The sequence below is a fragment of the Meles meles genome, chromosome 11, assembly GCF_922984935.1.
Source record: "Meles meles chromosome 11, mMelMel3.1 paternal haplotype, whole genome shotgun sequence".
Classification (NCBI taxonomy): Eukaryota; Metazoa; Chordata; class Mammalia; order Carnivora; family Mustelidae; genus Meles; species Meles meles.
This window is the reverse complement of record NC_060076.1, coordinates 85,658,988-85,680,379: the sequence shown is the minus strand read 5'-3', so window position 1 is coordinate 85,680,379 and position 21,392 is coordinate 85,658,988. Positions and strand designations below refer to the sequence as shown.

Below are 21,392 nucleotides of genomic sequence, written 5' to 3'. Positions count from 1 at the left end.
ATCCTCCTCTTTCAGAACATTGCCTAGCAAAGATAATATTTTGTTTCCTAAATGAGTGTTTCTTAACTTTGGAATTTCATTTTGTGTTTTTTACAAACGAGCCAGCAGGTTTGGACCTACTTGCAAAACAAGATAGCAGTGTTAGAATTTGAGTCCAAACAGAACACAAGTTGAAATGTATACTCTGCATTTTTTTTTTTCTTAATCTTTAGAAACCCTTGAAAGCTGTAGGGGAACACTTTCTACTTGTAACTTTAGTAGAATGCCCTAAACTAAAAGGCATCTTTTTATGGGTTCTGCCTCTGCTGCTTCTGATTAATTGTGTGACCTCAAGCAAATCTCTTAATTCTCTCAGCCTCAGGTTTCTCATCTGCAAAATGAAGATAATTATGCCTACCCTAGCCACAGGAATGTTCTAAGAATAGCAGCAGAGAGAATTTGTATAAAGGATTAGACATGCGGTTTATAGATTTACGATAGCAGTCTTCTGTATAAAAATTAGTTTGATATTTTTTATAGTGAACACCAGAAATACCTGTTTTGTAATAAACCGTGTAAACAAATAACACTTCTCTAAGTATTCTTTTGTCCAGACACCTGAGCAAAGTACAGACATGTCCCTTGCATGTTAAATCACTCACGGACTTGAATAAGCAAAAGAATATTGACTAGGAACTGTAAACGACCAGGCAGAGAGTTAAATAAGTACAGTAGAAGGTCTCTTGAGAAGATAGAAACTTTACCTCACTTAACTTGGATAGAGATGTCCTGTGTTGGGAAACAGTGTCTTAGGATCTCTCTTCCCTGTCCTTCCCAAATACTCATTACTCTTGTTAATTAAGACATTTCCTGGGGCACCTGTGTGGCTCAGTTGGTTAAGCATCTGCCTTCCACTTAGGTCCTGATCCCAGGGTCCTGGGATGGAGCCCTTGTGTCAAGCTCTCCACTTAGTGGGAGTCTCTTCTCCCTCGTCCCCTCTTCTTGCTTGTGTGCTCTCTCTCAAATAAGTAAATATAATCTTTATTTAAAAAAAAAAAAAAGACATTTCCTGTGTTGGGGCGTGTGACTGGCTCAGTTTGAAGAGTGTGTGACCTTTGATCTCCAGGTCATAAGTTCGAGCCCTGTGTTGGGTATAGAGATGACTTAACTTTTTTTTTTTTAAAGGACATTCGTGTATTTGATAATGAGAGTAACATGGGGATGTGAACAGTAGAGGCAGAAAGGAAGGTTGAGAATCACTGACCTAGCAATAGTCTGATTTCCCAGCATGTCTTTAATTTTAGATTCCCTAGCTGCTTGAGATTTGGTCAGTCATTTGATTCTATGACTAAGGTGGGGTTAACTAGGGATGATTTTTTTTCCCCCTTTCTTCTTCTTCTTTTTTTTTTTTAAAGATTTTATTTATTTATTTGACAGAGAGAGAGAGATCACAAGTAGGCAGAGAGGCAGGCAGAGAGAGAAGGAAGCAGGCTCCCTGCGGAGCAGAGAGCCCGATGTGGGGCTCGATCCTAGGACCCCGAGATCATGACCCAAGCCGAAGGCAGCTGTTTAATCCATTGAGCCACCCAGGCGCCCCTCTTCTTCTTTTTATTGTTTCTAAATGAGAATATGGATAGTAGTGAACCTACTATGGTAATTATTTCACAATGTATGGTAATCAAATCATGCCATATGCCTTAAACTTACACAGTGATGCACGTTAATTATTTCTCAATAAAACTATAAAAAAATAGGGAAGAACAAAGAAGAAGAATTAATTTCCTAATTTTCAGTGTGTTTAGCTTTGGCTTAAATTTTAGGAATTTAGGAATAGGAATAAAAGATAGAAACTACTGATAGAAATTCTATTTTTCCTGACCACGAGAAGTTGGGGTAGAAAACAGTTTCTGTACAGTGCCTTATCGTGAACTGCATCTGAATTAAGGGACGTTATACATATGAGTGAGAATTAAGGATAAATTGCATTTTGGGGTGATGTCTTTTGATAAAATTTTGGAAAAGCTTCTTAAATAACAGCTCTTCTGGATTCCTGATTTATGTTCCTGACATAGCTTTTCCTGTCAGTTCTGAGGTCATTCTGGTGACTCAGGTATTTGACACATAATTCTAGAAAACAAGGAGGCTAGTTGTAACACTGTGTTTCATATATTTCTTCCATTCACTTGGTTGGAAATCAGAGTGCATCTTCCCAATGAAGGGATGCTCTCAACAGTGGAAGTAGGAATCAGACTGAGATTTAGTTCCTAAAAGAGAGGCAATATGAAATTCTAGGGCAGAATATGGTATTTGGAGTCAGAGGGCTTGGTCTTGAGTCCTGGTTTATTCTGTGTAATTGTAGGTAGATTATTAAACCTGTCTGGATTTGTTTCTTCATCTATAAAGTAGGAATAGTACTATTAATCTCCCAAGGTAATTGTGAGGAAGTGATATACTTAACTGTAAATACCGAATTTTAAGAAGACCCTATATAAATGTCATTTATTATCATCATCATCATTACTTCTTACCAACACTAATGGTGTTTCAGCTGTAGTAATCATAACTTTCTTTCTAAGGAAAAGTGTCTCACCTCCCTTGTGGTTGTGCTTTCAGTAGTAGAGTTTAGGTAGGGGTTATACTCTTCTTTCTAGAAATGTCTGTTTCGGCTGCCTGTGACAGTGGTTTTTAAACTTTGGCGTGCTTAAAGGTCATCTGGAAAGCTTGTATAAAATGCAGAATCCCAATAGTCAAATTCTCAATCATTAGTTGTTGGGTTGAAGCCAGGAATCATCATTTTTTTTTTTTTTTAAGATTTTATTTATTTATTTGACAGGAGCGAGAGAGATCACAGGTAGGCAGAGAGGCAGGCAGAGAGAGAGATCGGGAAGCAGGCTCCCTGCTGAGCAGAGAGCCCGATGTGGGGCTTGATCCCAGGACCCTGAGATCATGACCTGAGCAGAAGTCAGAGGCTTTAACCCACTGAGCCACCCAGGCACCCCAGGAATCATCATTCTTAATAAATCTCACAGGCGATTCCAATGTACATGGTCTTCAAACCACACCTGAGACTATTCTGGTAATTGCCTTCCTCCATATTTGCTACTCTAGTCTATTTGACTAGCTTTCCAAGAATCATACTCTCTCTCTACATTTAGGTCTACCTTGGGAAGGTGGGAGGGGTTGTTTTTCCAGAAGCCCACCCTGTTTGAGCTCCTTCTTGCTCCAGAGCATTCTCCCATCCTTCAGCCACAGGTTCTCAAAGCATAATCCGTGCAACAGAAGCTCCTGAGTAACAAAATCACAATCTTAGGGAATGGCGCTTGGAAATCTGATTTTATTTTAATTTAATTTAAATAAATAAATTATTTATTAAAGTTTGTTTATTTTTAGTAATCTCTACACCCAGTGTGGGGCTCGAACTCACAACCTTGAGCTCTAGAGTCACATCGTCTTTGAGCAAGCTAGGCGCTCTGGAAATACATTTGTTTTTTTTTTTAAAGATTTTATTTATTTATTTGACAGAGAGAGATCACAAGTAGGCAGAGAGGCAGACAGAAAGAGAGGGGGAAGCAGGCTCCCCGCTGAGCAGAGAGCCCGATGCGGGGCTTAATCCCAGGACCCTAAGATCACGACCTGAGCTGAAGGCAGAGGCTTTAACCCACTGAGCCACCCAGGCGCCCCTGGAAATACGATTTTTAATATGCTTTCCAGTTGGGTCTTACATACCCTGGAGTTTGGGAATTGACTTAAAAGTCACTCTTCCTGGAGTCATGGCTTTGCTCCAACTCTCTCATAGTAATCTGTTCTCTTTACTGAATCCAGATAATTTCTGTGCCTTTATTGTCTCCCCTGCCTGTACCTATCTCTCTATTCCCACTACCACAGCCAAATTTAGTGTTTTAGCATATAATTCTAGGTGACTATAGCAACTCCCATACTGATCTCCATACTTCCCTCTGGTCTGGTCTTTAACTACACCTTAGGATCCTATCCATTCAGGTCCGTTCCATATTTAAGAGTCAGAATTCTTTAGCTTAGCCAGGCAATTTCTCTTATAGTTTAGCTCATTCCTCTCCATGTCATCACACCCTATTGTTCAGCTGTTGTAGTTTGTAGTATCCCTCCTGGGATACTACAGTTTGTAGTTTCCCAGAAGGGCCATATGCTGTCTAATGTTTAGACAAGGTCTTCCCGGTGTACTGGACTTTGTTAGGTGAAGGGTGATCCCAAGGCAATTTCCCCAGTGTCAAACTGCCTCTTCATTTGTCTCCTTTCGCAAAGGCAAGAATCTTACCTCACTCTTTTTTGATCCTGCATTTCTAATATCTGATATGGCCTGGCCAGGTTAAGTGTTGGGTGCGCCTTCTGAATTGAATGAGGTGGGAAATACTACAGTGGGTCTGGGGTGATTTCATGGAAAGCAAAGCTGGAATGTGAATAAACTTTAGCGCGCAAATACTGAGCAAAAGGAGATGCAGTGCAGGCAGAGCAAAGACAGGAGGAGGCACAGTGCAGTTTCTGTGCTACCAGATTGGTTTACTCAGGAGTGCTTAGATGCACAGGGAGGAAAAACCAGAGATAGGACCAGAAAGAAAGTTGGGAACAAATTGCAGATAATTCTGAATATCAATCTTAGGAGTGCCTTAAAGAGTGTAGGTTTCTGACTAGAGGAGAGTCATGGAGAGATTTCCATTAAGACGTAAGTGTTGGGGTGCCTGGGTGGCTCAGTGGGTTAAGCCTCTGCCTTCGGCTCAGGTCATGATCCCAGGGTCCTGGGATCGAGCCCTGCATGGAGCTCTCTGCTCAGCATGGAGCCTGCTTCACCCTCTCTCTTTCTGCCTGCCTCTCTGCCTACTTGGTGATCTCTGTCTGTCAAATAAATACATAAAATCTTTAAAAAACAAAAAAACTAAGTGTTGACAGCTTGGTCTCCCGTTCTCTATCTTCCTCACTCCCCAGTCCATCTTCATTTGGGGTGCTACTTCAGTAATACAGACCAGAAATAAGGCCCTGGTATAAGGAATAAGGAAGTGGGGGGATATAAAGTAGAAGGCATGGTTGGGGGCATTGTGGAGAAATTGATTTTGTCATTGTTGGCATTTTGGTAAAAGGAGAGCGAGAAGTCAAAAGTGACCTGAGATTTTTGTAACTGTGCCTACCAGAGACTTTCTAAAGGTGAAGTTTGGAACAAAGGAGAAACAGGTTTTATTGCTAAGATAGTGATTGCTATTTAGTCCATGAATTTGAGATATTTCAAGGGCTTGCACGAGGAGGAAAGTGAATGTTGCACGTGCAGTCTGAAATATCAGGACCACCAGAGAGACAGTAGGACTGGGAACATAGTTTTGGTTATAATCTTCATTGAGCCTTGTTGAGGCTGTGGTTACAGGTTCAGTTGACCAAGAGTAAATACATAATGTGAAAAGAAGCACTGAGCAGGCACTGAGACAGAGGCAGAATGAGTGAGTGAGTGTATGCATGAATGGATGACTAAATAAATATTGGGAAATGGATATTTTTAAGGGGAAGAAGCCTCAGCAAAGGATCTTGAGAAGGAACAAATGGAGTTGGAGATACGATCCTGCTTTGTAAGGTCTTTTTTCAGGAAAGACAAAAACTATTTTTAGATTAAAACCATTGACATTTTGATCATCTATAGCAAGTTTTGAGGAAGAGAAGACTTACTTAAGAGAAGACTTAAACTCCTCATAGAACTGCTCTGATAATAAAGCTATTCTTGGGTTACTTATTTACTAAAAATGTCCCATACTTAATAATGAAGATGGCTGAAAGATAATTGGCATAACTTATCTTAAAAGATTAAGTGCCCATGTTTTAATTAGAAGGCAAAATCTCTCGTTGTCTGGAGATTATTCCTTCTAAGGTTCTGATTATCATTTGTTTTTAGCATTGTGTTGTGGGTCCTTCCATAAAAATATTATTTTAACATTCATAACATGTCCTCCCAAATTGTGCCTTTTAGAGTGAAATGGACAGAATTAAAAATCTTCATTCCAGAGTTCTCTACCCCTTTTTAAAGCTGTGATTGAGGGGCGCCTGGGTGCCTCAGTGGGTTAAAAAGATCTGTTTTCAGCACAGGTCATGATCCCAGGATCGAGTCCTGCATGGGGTTCCCTGCTTAGTGGGGAGTCTGCTTCTCCCTCTCCCTCTGCGCCTCTCTCCTGCTTGGTCTCTATCAAATAAATGAGTAAAATCTGTAAAAAACAAACAAACCAAGGTTGTGATTGATCAGTTTAACAATGCAGTTTTGTTTTTAGTATCTTTTAGAAATATTTGCTTGTTAAAGTGCACAGCACTAACTTTAAATTTTTTTTTTGAAAAAAAATTTTTTTTTTTTTAAGATTTTTATTTATTTGACAGACAGAGATCACAAGTAGGCAGAGACAGGCAGAGAGAGAGGGAAGCAGGCTCCCCGCTGAGCAGAGAGCCCGATGTGGGGCTCGATCCCAGGACCCTGAGATCATGACCTGAGCCGAAGGCAGAGGCTTAACCCTCTGAGCCACCCAGGTGCCCCTAACTTTAAATTTTTATAGAGTAAATGAGTAATATACTTTTGGAAAAAATGCTTTTTTAAATAGGTTTCTCTACTCCCAGAAAATATTGCAACAGCATGTTTCTGCCTGTAGGCAGGTGTGACTCCACTTAAGGGTCTGTTTGCATTCAGTTTGTCAGTGAAAATTTGGGTAGTTTCCTTGGCTGCTGAAATAAATCAGTAGATAGTTTGGGTAGTTTGTACACAGGCCCTCTCTGTATAATTCCAGTGGACAATAGCTCTACCCACTTATTGAGAGAATAATATCCCTCTGTTTGGGACGATCTGGACTCATTTTATATTCAGGTTTGGATGAGAATGGAATTGTTTATTTTCACAGATGTCACTTGTTAAAGATCCCAGAAGTCCAAAAAAAAAAAAAAAAGTGGGAGAGGGACTCAAATATTATTTCTTGACTATAAAAACCTTATATTTTAGGGGCGCCTGGGTGGCTCAGTGGATTAAGCCGCTGCCTTCGGCTCAGGTCATGATGTCAGGGTCCTGGGATCGAGCCCCGCATCGGGCTCTCTGCTCTGCGGGGAGCCTGCTTCCTCCTCTCTCTCTGCCTGCCTCTCTGCCTACTTGTGATCTCTCTCTCTGTCAAATAAATAAATAAAATCTTAAAAAAAAAAAAAAACCTTATATTTTAAGTTTATTGAGTAAGAGGACAGTTTGAGTATTTCTCATGTATATTTTCACTTCTTTCAGTTTGGTATTGATTCTTTAAGGACCTAAGATTAATACAGAGTGAATGGGAGGAAGATGGAGTAGACTTTGGGGAAGAAAATTAATTATTTTAGCTTGTAGTAGAAATATACCCCACATTATGCTTTAGGTATCTTTTTGTTTTCATTTGGTTTTTTGAGAGAGATAGAATGTGTGAACGAGAGGAGGGAAGGACTGGGAGGGAGAGAATCCCAAGTGGACTCCAGGCCCAGCAGGGAGCCCCACTCTGAGATCAAGACCTGAGCCAAAATCAAGAGTCAGAAACTCAACGCACTGAGCCACCCAGGTGTCCCTGTTTGTTTGTTTGTTTGTTTTACTTTTCTTTTGTTTTAGTTGTTTTGGTTTTGGGGTATTTTTTAGTGTGTTTATTTGTTTTAATTTACTTTTTTTAGTTATCTCTGTACCCAATGTAAGGATCAAACTCATGATCCTAAGATCAAGAGTTGCTCACTCTTCTGACTAAGCCAGCCAGGTGCCTCTATGTTTTGGGTATCTTTTAATTAGAATTTTATATAGTAAAAAAATCAAGTATTGGTAACTCAAATATTTATGTATTTGATATATATATATATATATGTATACATATCAAGTATTTTAGAACCCTAGGGTACTATTTTACTTAAAGGAGACTTGTTCTAAATTTTTTGTGAATAATTGTGTATGTTGGCAGCTAATCTGTTTTTAGCTATAGTGAACAAATGGTTTCCTAAAAAGAAGCAAGCTTAAGTAACTTTTATTTTTTTAACATGTAATACGTTATTTGTTTCAGGGGTGCAGGTATGTGATTCATCAGTCTTAAACAATTCACAGCACTCACCACAGCACATACCCTCCCCGCAATGTCCATCACCACACCACCGCCTCTTCCCCCGCCCCCCACTCCATCAACCCTCAGGTTTTTCCTGAGATTAAGAGTCTCTTATGGTTTGTCTCCCTCTATGGTTTTGTCTTGTTTCATTTTCCCCTCCCTTCTGCTATGATCCTTTGTCTTGTTTCTCAAATTCCTCATATCAGTGAGATAATATGATAATTGTCTTTCTCTGATTGGCTTATATATTTTTTTAAGATTTTACTTATTTATTTAATTGACAGAGAGACAGTGAGACAGGGAACACAAGGAGGGGGAGGGAGAGAGGGAGAAGCAGGTCTTCTGCAGAGCAGGGAGCCAGATGTGGGGCTTGATCCCTGGACCCTGGCATCATGACCTGAGCCAAAGGCGGACCCTTAACAACTGAGCCACCAAGTCACCCCCTCTGACTGACTTACTTATTTCACTTAGCATAATACCCTCTAGTTGCATTAAATAATTTTTATTCTATATTTTTCCTTAAATGACAGTAAAACCAATTTTACTATCAGAATGAACTTCAAAAGTATTTCCAGTTTACTTATATGATTAGCTCATTTTGTGAAATAATAAAATACATGAAAATAGTAAGACTCAATGACTTAATTCAAATAAGATATTTCTAAGAGTAATGTAAACTTATTACTGCTTTATCACTAACAATATATATATAGATTTGAAAGTTTGAAGCTAATAGAATTCAGTATTGATATCCTAGATGATATATTAGTGGTGGTCTAAGTGTGATATTAAGTTGATTATAGCAAGAGTAGTTTTTTTTTAAGATTTTCTTTCTTTATTTGACAGAGAATGGGACAGAGAGCAGGAGAGAGAGTGAGAGAAAGCACAACCAGGGAGAGCTGCAGAGGGAGAGGGAGAAGCAGGCTCCCCACTGAGAAGGGAGCCTGATGCAGGACTCCATGCCAGGACCCCAGGATTATGATCTAAACTGAAAGCAGACTTAACTGACTGAGCCCCCCAGGAGCCTGACAAAGTGTATTTTTTCTTTAAGTTTTTTTTTAGATTTTATTTATTTATTTATTTATTTATTTATTTATTTATTTATTTGTCAGAGAGAGAGAGAGAGAGAGAGAGAGAAAGCACGCATAAGCAGACAGCATGGGGCAGGCAGAGACCGAGAGAGAAGCAGGCTCCCTGCCGAGCAAGGAGCCGGATGCGTCCTTGATGCGGGACTTGATCCCAGAACCCTGGGATCATGACCAGAGCCGAAGGCAGCAGCTTACAGCAGCTTAACCAATTGAGCCACCCAGGTGTCCCCGACAAGTGTATTTTTTAATTCCCTTTTTGAAAAGGAAAATAATAGTGTTTTCTATCCTTTTAAAAATCTAACTATCCAGGGACACCTGGGTGGCTCAGTGGGTTAAAGCCTTTGCCTTGGGTCAGGTCATGATCCCAGGGTCCTGGGATGGAGCCCCGCATTGGGCTCTTTGCTCTGCTTGTGAGCCTGCTTCCTCCTCTCTCTCTGCCTGCCTTTCTGCCTGCTTGTGATCTCTGTCTGTCAAATAAATAAAACAAACAAACAAACAAAAAACTAACTGGATAAAAAAGAAAGCAAATTTTTATGGGTAATATTAAGAACATTTGCTTCAATATCCAAGTAATTATATACTTGACTCAAAAAAGGGACAATTAGGGGCTGGCTCCGTTGATGGAATGTGTGACTCTTGATCTTGGGGTAGTGAGTTCAAACCCCATGTCGGGTGTGAAGCCTACTTAAAATAAAAAATAAATATATGTTAAAAAAAATAAGGGACAATTATTCTTTACTGTGAGTTTTTTAAATTCCTGTTTTTTTATATTCTTTATGAAATGGGATCAGAACTTGTTATGTGTAAATATAGTGTGATGAGAATTTGCACGTTCATAAGACATTTCATGATGTTTATAATATTATATATTAAAAAAAATGTATATTCAGGGGTGCCTGCCTGGCTCAGTTGATAGAACATGCAACTCTCGATCTTGGGGTCATGAGTTCAAGCGCCACATTGGTGTAAAGGTTATTTTAAAAAATATTTATATATCTATAAAAAATTTTTATATATCTATATCTATATTTGTTTGCCCCAGAATTGGAGACAACCAAATTGTCAAATAATAGGAAGTAGGTTAAGTAAATGACAGTATTCTGAGAGAATGTAATGCAGCCAATAAAAACAAGCTTTCAAAATATATTAATATGAAAAAAATAATGACAAGTTACAAAACAGTAATACAGAAAAAAATGGAAAGCTTTGTAAATATACTTAAAATGCTGGAAATTATAGAGTCTGAGTGTTGAGATTTGTCTTTCTTTATCTGTATTCTAGTAACATTTCTCTAATATGAATATTTAGATATAATTGCTCATATTGTTTTAAATCTATAAAATTGATTAGTAAAGTTATTTTTCATCTACAAAAGTAATTCTTTTTTTTTTAAGATTTTTTTATTTAGTTTTTTTTTTTGAAGATTATTTTTTTTTTTTTTTAAAGATTTTATTTATTTATTTGACAGAGAGAAATCACAAGAGAGGCAGGCAGAGAGAGAGGAAGGGAAGCAGGCTCTCCGCTGAGCAGAGAGCCCGATGCGGGACTCGATCCCAGGACCCTGAGATCATGACCCGAGCCGAAGGCAGCGGCTTAACCCACTGAGCCACCCAGGCGCCCCTTTTTGAAGATTATTTATTTACTTATCACAAGCAGGCAGAGAGGCAGGCAGAGAGTGAGGAGGAAGCAGGCTCCCCATGGAGCAGAGAGCTCTATGCGGGGCTTGATCCCAGGACCCTGGAATCATGACCTGAGCTGAAGGCTGAGGCTTTAACCCACTGAGCCACCCAGGCGCCCCTACAAAAGTAATTCTTAACATAAGGAAACTGTATAATCTAGTGTACCATTATTAATACACAGTAGGGAAAAATATTAAAGGGAAAGAGCGACTGTAGTTGCAAATCTAAGCAGTAAGAAAATGAACAAAGTTTATAGACTGTGGGACAGAATACAAAAGGGATTTCTGTGTTAAGTTTGAACTCTGTCTTCTCCCCTATCCCATTTCATATTTATTTTCCTGAAAAGTTGAGTCCTAAAAGCATTCTGTAAATATGACCAAACCAAAGTCTAGTTATAGCTATAAGAAATTTGAGTTCCATGTAATTTTCTTCCCTAGGTTTGTGACAAAAAACACTTTTAAACATGTAAATGTACTTTTTTTTAAAGGTTTTATTTATTTATTTGACACAGAGAGAGAGAGATCACAAGTAGGCAGAGCAGCAGGCAGAGAGAGAAGGGGAAGCAGGCTCCCCGCTGAGCAGAGAGCCCAACGTGAGGCTCGATCCTAGATCGACACTTGAGATCATGACCTGAGCTGAAGGCAGATGCTTAACGCACTGAGCCACCCAGGTGCCCCTGTAAATGTCCTTTTTTAAACATTTAAAAATAGGGTTTGGGCTTACTGTACAAGATTTTTAATATTCTATTCTTCTAAAATATGTAGTCTTTTTTCCTATTTTAAGTCTTTTTAACCTTTGCACATGAATTCTCTAGCAACTGATTAGACAGACACCAATGCCAGAGGAAGGCGTTGTAAGAAAAAACCTGAAGCACCTATGGACCAAAATCTCTCATTGAATTTAGACACAAGATTTTCAAGAAAATATTAGCCTTTGTATTGTATTCAATATTGTATTCACCAGTAAATAAAGACATAACAGACAAGTGGGGCTTATCCCAGGGATGCAGTGTTCGTTGTTTGGAAGATTCAGTGTTGTTGAAATGTCACTTCTTCCCCCAGTGTTATTCATAGTTTTGGTGGACTCCTAATCACAGTCATCGCTTTTTTGTTGAAATCAACAAACTGATTCCAAAATATTTATGGAAAAGCGAAGGAACGAGGATAGTCAGAAGATTTTGAAAAAGAACAGAGTTGGAGGATGCAAGTATGGATTTCAAGACCCTAAGGCAACAGTAATCAGGACAAGGTACCGGTGAAAGAGCACACACAGACGAATGTGGTGGAGTATTGAGACCCAAATGGATGCACACATACTTGATTTTCGACGAGGATACAAATGCAGTGCGGTGGTGGTAGAACGGGGACATCCATGTTTAATTTAAAATGAAACTCTGACTAGTGTTTTGGACCGTGTACAAAAATCAATTCAACATGGATCATAGATTTATTTATTTATTTTTATTTTTTTAAAGATTTTATTTATTTCACAGACAGAGATCACAAGTAGGCAGAGAGGCAGGCAGAGAGAGAGGGGGAAGCAGACTTCCTGCTGAGCAGAGAGCCCGATGCAGGGCTCGATCCCAGGACCCTGAGATCATGACCTGAGCCGAAGGCAGAGGCTTTAACCCACTGAGCCACCCAGGCGCCCTGGATCATAGATTTAATGTAAAACCTAAAATTACTGAACTTCTAGCCAAAAATGTAGGTAAAAATCTTCATGAGTCTTCAGACTTCTTAGATTTGACATAAAATGCAAGGTCTATAAAAGAAAAAAGTTGAGTAAGCAAGCTCTGTGCTTCAAAGAAATGAGTTCTTTGAAATTTAAAAACTCTTAGAAAAACACTGTTAAGATAATGAAAATAAAAGCACAGATTGGGAGAATATACAATATGGACAGAACCCTCATATCTCAATAATTAGAAAATGAACAACTCAATTGAAAACAATGGGCAAAAGATTTGAACACTTAGGAAAATACACGATGGCAAGTAAGTATATAAAAAGATGTTCAACATTACTAATTATTAAGGAGATACAGGGGTGCTTGGGTGGCTCATTTGGTTAAACATCTGCCTTTGACTTGGGTCACGGTCCCAGGGTCCTGAGATCGAGTCCCATGTCGGGTTCCCTGCTCCGCGGAGAGCCTGTTTCTCCCTCTCCCTCTACCCCTTCCCCCAGCTTGTGTACTCTCTCTCTTTCCGACAAATAAATAAATTAAAAAAAATTTTTAAAAGGAGATATAAATTAAAACCATAATGAGATAACACTGTATACTTATTCTAATGGCTAAAATAAGGATGTACAATTTCAAAAAAAAAAGTATGTACAATTTCAAGCACTAGAAATGATGTGGAAAAACTGGATCTTTGTACGTGGTTAGTGGGAATGCAAAATGGTACAGTTACTTTGCAAAAGTATTGGTTTCTTTTTTTTTTTTTAAGATTTTATTTATTTATTTGAGAGAGAGAGAGCACAAACACGGGGAGTGGCAGAGGGAGAGGGAGAAGTGGGCTCCCACTCCCACCAGGGAACCTGATGTGGGTCTTGATCTGAAGATCATGGTATCATGACCTGAGCTGAAAGCAGACACTTAAACAACTCAGCCACCCAGGTGCCCTGAAGAAGTGTTAGTTTCTTATAAAGTTTAGCACAGGGGCATTAGGGTGGTTAGGTGGGCTGAGCGTCCAATTCTTGGTTTGAGCTCAGGTCATGGTTTCAAGTTTCCGGAGTGGAGTTCTGCATCTGGCTCCATGCTCAGCAGGGAGGCTGCTTGAGGGTTTTTCCCTCTGCCCCACCACCTGCTTGTGTCCATGTTCTTGTTCTCTCTCAAATAAGTAAATAAATCTTAACAACAACAACAACAACAAAAGCAGCAAAAAATTGTCACGGGGACACCTCGGTTAAGCTTCTGGCTTTTTTTTTTAAAGGTTTTAAAAAAAATTTTTTTTGACAAAGAGAGAGACACAGAGAGGGAACACAAGGAGGGGGAGTGGGAGAGGGAGAATGGGCTTCCTGTAGAGCAGGGAGCCCGCTATAGGGCTTGATCCCAGGACTGGAGCCCAAGACAGATGCTTAACCACTGAGCCACCCAGGTGCCCCAAGCTCCTAACTCTTGACTTCAGGTCAGGTCGTGATCCTAGGGTCATGAGACTGAGCCCTGTATTGGGCTTCATGCTCAGTGCAGAGTCTACTTGAAATTCTCTCTCCCTCTTCTTCCCTCTGTCTATCCCCCTGCTTATCCAGGAACATCCACTCTCAAATAAATAGATAGATAGACAGACTGATTGATTCCCCTGCTTATCCAGGAACATGCACTCTCAAATAAATAAATAAATAAACAAAAAAAAATTCTTACAAAATCCAACAATACCATTCTTAGGTATTAACGTGAGAGAAGTAAAAAGTGTCCACACAAAACTTGTATATGAATATTACTACCCAAAACTGGAAACAACTTAGAATGTCCTTCAAATAGTGAATGAATAAATATTATTATAACATATCTGTTCAGTGGAGTATCACTTACCAATGAAAAGAAATGAGCTCTGCAAATAGCCGTATACTTTATCCATACTCCATTTATGTGATATTTTGAAAAAGACAAAACTATAGGAGCAGATTAAAAAATCAGCATTGCCTGGGACTGGTAGAAGAGATTGACAACAAAGGGCCGTGTGGGAACTTTTCAGAGTAATGAAAATATTCTATATTTGGGGGGCACCTGGGTGGCTCAGTTAAGCATCTGCCTTCAGCTCAGGTTATGGTCCCAGGGTCCTGGGATCAAGCCCTCATATTGGGCTTCCTGCTTAGCGGGAAGCCTGCTTCTCCCTCTCCCACCCTCATTCCCACTATGTTCCCTCTCTTGCTGTGTCTCTCTCTCTACCAAATAAGTAAATAAAATCTTAAGAAAAAAAAACAACTCTAGCTTTGCGCAGTGGCAGTATCGTAGCCAATGAGGTTTATCTGAGGCGCGATTATTGCTAATTAAAAAAAAAAATACTCTGTATTTTGGTTGTCAGAGTCATTGAACTGTATGTCTAAAATGGGCAAATTTTATTATATGTATATATAATATACTCATTGTACCACAAAACTGACTTCAGCTGGTAACCATTTTTTAAATTTTTAAATTATTTTTTAAGTTTGTTTATTTTTATAATCTCTACATTCAATGTGGGGCTCCAACTCATGACCCTGGAATCAAGTCACATGTCTTTCCAACTGAGCCAGCCAGGCACCCCCCAGCTAGTAACTCTTTTTTTTAAAGATTTTATTTGTTTGTTTGTTTGTTTGTTTACAGAATGCAAGTGGGGGCAGGGGGAGAGGGAAATAGAGAATCTCAAGCGGACTCAGCACTGCGCACAGAGCCTTATGTGCAGCTCTATCTCATGACCTGAGATCATGACCTGAGCTGAAATCAAGAGTGGGACACTCAACTGACTGAGCCCCCCAGGAGCTCCCCAGCTGGTAATGATTTTTAAAGTTTAATGAATGTACAAAGAATGGTAGAGGTAGCATTTACAATGATGGATTCAGGAGCACCTGGCTGGCTCAGTCCGTAGAGCATGTGACCCCAGATATCAGTGTTGTGAATTCGAACCCCACACTAGGTGTTAGAGATTACTTAACTTATGAAATAAATAAATGAATAGATAAAATAATTGATTCAGGCGAAGGATCTTGAATGGGTACTAAACCAGGAGATGAAATGTATTCTGGAATAGTATATTGACGCGATCTGCCTAGGTTACTGCTAATGTTTATAATTTGAGGAGATGAGGGGAGTCACCATCTTAACCAAGCCAAATTCCATATCCTCGACAAGGACATTTTGTGCCTCCTGAGGGGGAGTAGTATGAAGTGTACAGCAGCAGCAAATATGAACTACTCTTATCAAAAGATGTTAAACCTGGATCTTACCAAGCCTTTAAACCTAACTTCCATTTTACCGAAATATGATCGCTAAAGCAATGAATTAAATTACACTATGAATAAACAATCAGACATATCCAGGATGCCTGCTATTTTCAAAAACATCAATGCAATAGAGGGTGAAAGAGGGAAATCCTGGGATGCCTGGTTGGCTCAGTCAGTGAAGTGTCTGACTCTTGACTTCAGCTCAGGTCACGATCTCAGGGTCTGAGATCTAGCTCTGTGTCGTTGGACTATGTGCTGCAAATGAAGCCTGCTTAAATTCTCTCTCTCCCATTGTCCCTCCCCCTTACTCTCTGTCTCTAAATAGAAAAAAAAAGGGAAATCTGGGGCACCTGGGTGGCTCAGTGGTTTAAGCCGCTGCCTTCGGCTCAGGTCATGATCTCGGGATCCTGGGATTGAGTCCCGCATTGGCTCTCTGGTTGGCGGGGAGCCTGCTTCCCTCTCACTCTCTCTGCCTGCCTCTCTGCCTATTGTAATCTCTCTCTGTCAAATAAGTAAATAAAATCTTAAAAAAACAAACAAACAAAAACTCTCCATTCTCTTAAAAAAAAGGGGGGGGATCCTTGTAGAATCAGTACTTGAATACTGATTTAGAGGGCAGGGAGCAGGTGAGGAAATTTCAATATAGACTGGCTACATTCAATGACATTAGACAGTTATTTTTCATTTTTTTCTGCAGTAACAGAAAAGTAACAGCCAGTGTGGTTAATTAGGAAAAAGTATTTCTAGGATACATATATTAAGAGATAAAGGGTCCTGATGTTAACAGTAGTCTCACAATAATGTGTATATAGCTGTGTATTAGTATTGTTTTAACTTCTTTCTGCATGTTTGAAATTTATCACAGTAGAAGTGGTTGTTTTTAGAACTCAGTTAAGAGAAATACTATTTATGATGACCTTATTCTTTGTGGTGCGTTCCTGTAGATCCTTTTAATACCAGGCATCTGTACCTACACTGTACCCCCGAGAATAACTTTTATCACACTGTGTTTGACATTATGTAACACCAGACTACCTGGTAGAAAACAGCTCTGTGAAATGCTTTATATAATAAGGGTGTTATTGAGAACATGGCTTACTGTATCATGTGGGGTCCTTTTTGGGAAGGACCAGATTTTGGGTTTCCGTAACCAGAATAGTTGTACTACTTCTAAGAAACTGGATTTTGGGCATGTTACGGGCATTGAAGCAGATAGGGGAGTGGAGCTCATGTTTAACTGGCGGCTAGAAAGCTTAGATCTCACTTGTGGTCCATCTTTAGCAAGTGTACTTCCCAGCTGCATTCCTTAAGTGCTTCATCATTTTCCTTGCCTACTCTCCTTTTCCCTTCAGTATGATTCCCTCATCTATTTTTGGTTGTGTTGATTTTCTTTTTTTGAAGATTTTATTTATTTGTCAGAGAGACAGACAGAGAACGAGGGAGCACAAGCAGGGGAAGTAGCAGGCATAGGGAGAAGCAGGCTTCTTGCTGAGCAGGGAGCCAGACACAAGACTCGATCTCAGGACCCTGGGATGGGATTGTGACCTGAGCCAAAGGCAGATGCTTAACCAACTGAGCCACCCAGGTGTCCCAATTGTATTGATTTTGAAGATAATTTATGATCAACCATGTTCTGGCCATATTAAAAGGATTTAAAACAAAATAGTTTATAATTTGAAAGTCACATCCTAAAAGACAGATTTTTAATGTTATTAATCATATCAATTCTTGCTCCCAGGTTTAAAGATCCTTTATCCTCTAACCAAATTTAGAATAAGGGGATACTAATAGAAAATTAAAAAAATATATATACTTTTAAGGGCACCTGGGTGGCGCAGTCATTGGGCGTTTGCCTTCAGCTCAGGTTGTGATCCCAGGGTCCTGGGATTGAGCCCCACATTGGGCCCCTGCTTGGTGGGAAGCCTGCTTCTCTCTCTCCCTCTGCTGTGTTCGTTCTCTCACTGTGTCTCTCGCTGTCAAATAAATAAATAAAGTCTTAAAAAATAGGGCGCCTGGGTGGCTCAGTGGGTTAAAGCCTCTGCCTTCGGCTCAGGTCATGATCCCAGGGTCCTGGGATCGAGCGCCGCATCGGGCTGTCTGCTCTGCGGACAGCCTGCTTCCTCCTCTCTCTCTCTGCCTGCCTCTCTGCCTACTTGTGATCTGTCTGTCAAATAAATAAAATCTTTAAAAAATATATATATATATATATATATACACATATATGTATATATGAACTTTTATATATAAATAGGCTATAAAAATCCTATTTTCTGGAGTAATACTGTTGGAGCTATATTAGCACCAAAACCTTATAATGCAGGGGGAAAAACAAGGCCAGTTCTTGGAAATGAATTTTCAACAGCAGTTAGAATTGTTATTTTCCTCAATTTTAATTTAGTTTTTTTTAATTAATGAAGGGAAGTAAAATATGCCATTGTTTACCATTAGCATTTCTGAAAGAAATACGATGTACAAAAATACCCTGATGAGAAATAATTAGTTATTCTTGAGTGGTATTCAAATTCCTTTCCCCCATAAGAGTATCGTCCTTCTGTTAAAGGATACTTATATTTTATAAAGTATTTTTCAGTATCAGCCTGTTGATACAGATACTATATTTGCAGTTTGCCTCTTGGGTGGTAAAGTCCTCATCTAATTTCTCCTTGAGATTGCTGTATTGCATCTTAAAAGATGCCTTGTCTGTGAACAGAATGTTTACAGCAGAAATAAAATTTACTATAAAATATGTTGTATGAATCAATAATGGCTGACTTTACATATATGTTAAGTAAGAATGTCTTTTAATATACCCTAAGTTTATTCTAACTTAGTGTTCAATTCATAAATAAGGTTTTCTTCTTTAGCTAAGATTCCTAAGTTCATGGAATCTTCTCTGGAATTCTTTCCCTTTAAAGGTCTGGAAAGTAGCTTCTTATACAAAATGATCTTTAAAGGCTTTTGTATTTATGAAACTGAGTTTTGATTTTATATTTGGACATGCTTAAATCTTAACCATAATAACCTATGATTTCTACCAGGAGGAATATGCTAAAATTAATTGCTAAAATAGGGTTAGTTGTAAACATAGGTGTGAGTAAGGTAAGATTGCCATCTTCTTTGCTCCAGGCAGAATGATTCCTAGAACTAGGATTTAGCTTTCATTGCTCACATCTCTGGAATTCACTTTTTCTAGTTTGCCAAAATATAGTAAGACAAGGTACACAGTTTTCTTTCTTTTTACAACTCTTTTTAAGTGAAAGTACCGTTCACTTTCATTCTTATGCTCATTCATTTCTTGACACATGAAAATCAAGTTCAGTTTTGTAGTAGTGCCTGTTAGTCATGTGAACTTTCTATAACATCCCCATTTATACTGTTTCACACATCACTCACAGGCAAGTTTCCACAAAGACCTGTTTTGTTCCATTGTCCCATCCACCCTGAAGAAACCAGTTTCCAAGCTATGTGCTGCTTTGTAAATCAAGATGAACTGGTCAGGAATTGGATACAGAAACAAACAAGAAACCAAATAATGCTTCCTAGTTGACAGAGTGTGCTATGTATAATAAAATTGCAAGTAACAAAATGTTTTGCATTCTAAGAATATTCTATTAAGAAAGTTTATATCACATTCATATTGTAATCATAGTTCAAGTTGTTAGCTTGTTTCCATTACTATTAGAGTTAGGAAAATATAAGTAATGTTTTTTGTGGGATATTCTAGGCAACAGAGGGCAGTGAGAACAAATGATGAAATGTGAATTTTAGTTCTGGGTATTTCTTAGCAAGTCTTATATGGGATAGCTATGTATCAAGTTTGATGAGAAGAGGAGTTTTGATTTTGGACACAGATTTCCTTCTTTCTGGCAACAGTTAGCAGTAAGCAAGGAATATAGTATCATGTAGTATTTATTTTTCCAGGTGCTCTCCATCTAGGTTGGGGAGAAAGGAATACCTATACATAATTGCTAAGTAACAGAATATGTTTTTCACCATAGAGTTAAAATCAAACATAATGTAGTCACAACTTAATTTGTGGCTTTTGAAAAGACCCTTGAAATATTTTCTCTTTGAGTAAATGTTTTGTCAAGTTATTTTACCTTTTTGTTTAGAAATTTAAAGAATATCAAGCCCTATTCCAAAGTTTTGGGTGTTTTTTTTTCTTTTTTTTTTTTTCTTTAAAGATTTTATTTATTTACTTGACAGAGAGAAATCACAAGAGAGGCAGGCAGAGAGAGAGGAAGGGAAGCAGGCTCTCCACTGAGCAGAGAGCCCGATGCGGGACTCGATCCCAGGACCCTGAGACCATGACCCGAGCCGAAGGCAGCGGCCTAATCCACTGAGCCACCCAGGCGCCCGGGTGTTTTTTTTTTAATGATCTTTAGAACATTGTGCTTTTAACTCAGCATCAGATAACCTCCCAAAGAATCTGTGTCTTTTGTGATCCTTTTCTTTCTCTTCTTGAGAAATTAAAAAAGGAAACAAAGAAAACTTAAAATGTTCCTTTACTCATTATTCCAACAATAGGCAAAGACCAGGCTTCCACAGCCAAAGTAAGAGAATTTTCAGAGTACTTAGTGAACATAAAATAGTCTGGGTCCTGAGTCACATAAATATGTTATAGAATGTAAAACTACTGGGGAAAACTCATGGCATGTTTAAATTTTTTTCATCCTTCTAATTTCCTAACATATTTTGAGAAGAGGTCATAATAAATATGGTGTGGTTTTTTTTTTCCCTATAAATCTCTTTTCCCACCACAGATATTCCCATGCACACATTTATTTTCTGTTTTGTTTTTTAAAATTTTATTTATTTATTTGACAGAAAGAGAGACAGTAAGAGAAGAAACACAAGCAGTGGTAGTGGGAGAGGGAGAAGCAGGCTCCCCACTGAGCAGTGAGCCTGATGTGGGGCTCAATCCCAGGACCCTGGGATCATGACCTGAGCCAAAGGCAGGCAGTTAACGACTGAGCCACCCAGGTGCCCCTATTTTCTGTTTTGAAGAAATCAAATTAGCGGGGTAACTTTTCCAAAACATTTTTTCTTTACATGAGAAGATGAAAGTATTAAATTGAAGAATTAAATGCCTTTGTGCTTCCAGCTGCTTCTGTCTGACACTCCTTTCTCAGGTGTCATGGTCTCTGCTCTCCTCTACAGACTGACAGTTTAGGACTGTAATTTCTCAGTGTATTGTCTCATTTCTCATTGGTAAGATTTGAATTGTTGGAAACAGTAGTCTTAAAATATGCATTAGGTTTTCTTCTTTATTATTACATTATTTTTGAGGTATAACCTACATACAGTAAAACGCACATGTCTTGACGGTACAAACTTGAGTTTTAACATTTGCAGACATGAGAATCGGTGGGGGGCGGGGCTTCTAAAATACTCCTGCCAAGGGGTTAAAACGTTTCCTGGATGATTCTGAGCTACACCTAGTTAAGAATCTTTGCCTTTGGGGGGTACCTGGGTGGCAAAGTCTTTGGGTGTCTTTCTTTGGCTCACGTCTTGATCCCAGAGTCCTGGGATGGAGCACCACATCAAGCTCCCTGCTCAGTGGGAAGCCTGCCTCTCCCTCTCCCACTCCCCCTGCTTGTAATCCCTCTTTCACTGTCTCTCTCTGTCATACAAATAAAC

At 39.0% G+C, this 21,392-nt stretch overlaps 1 protein-coding gene and 1 non-coding gene across 3 annotated transcripts in view; both read left to right on the top strand.

Moving 5' to 3' along the window:
- C11H9orf85 (chromosome 11 C9orf85 homolog) overlaps window positions 1-21,392 on the top strand; it is an 81,101-nt gene that overhangs the window by 19,651 nt on the left and 40,058 nt on the right. The gene's annotated exons all lie outside the window — the stretch shown is intronic.
- Window positions 14,759-14,905, top strand: LOC123953596. Its single transcript, XR_006820894.1, has one exon. It is a non-coding gene; the product is annotated as a U4 spliceosomal RNA (small nuclear RNA).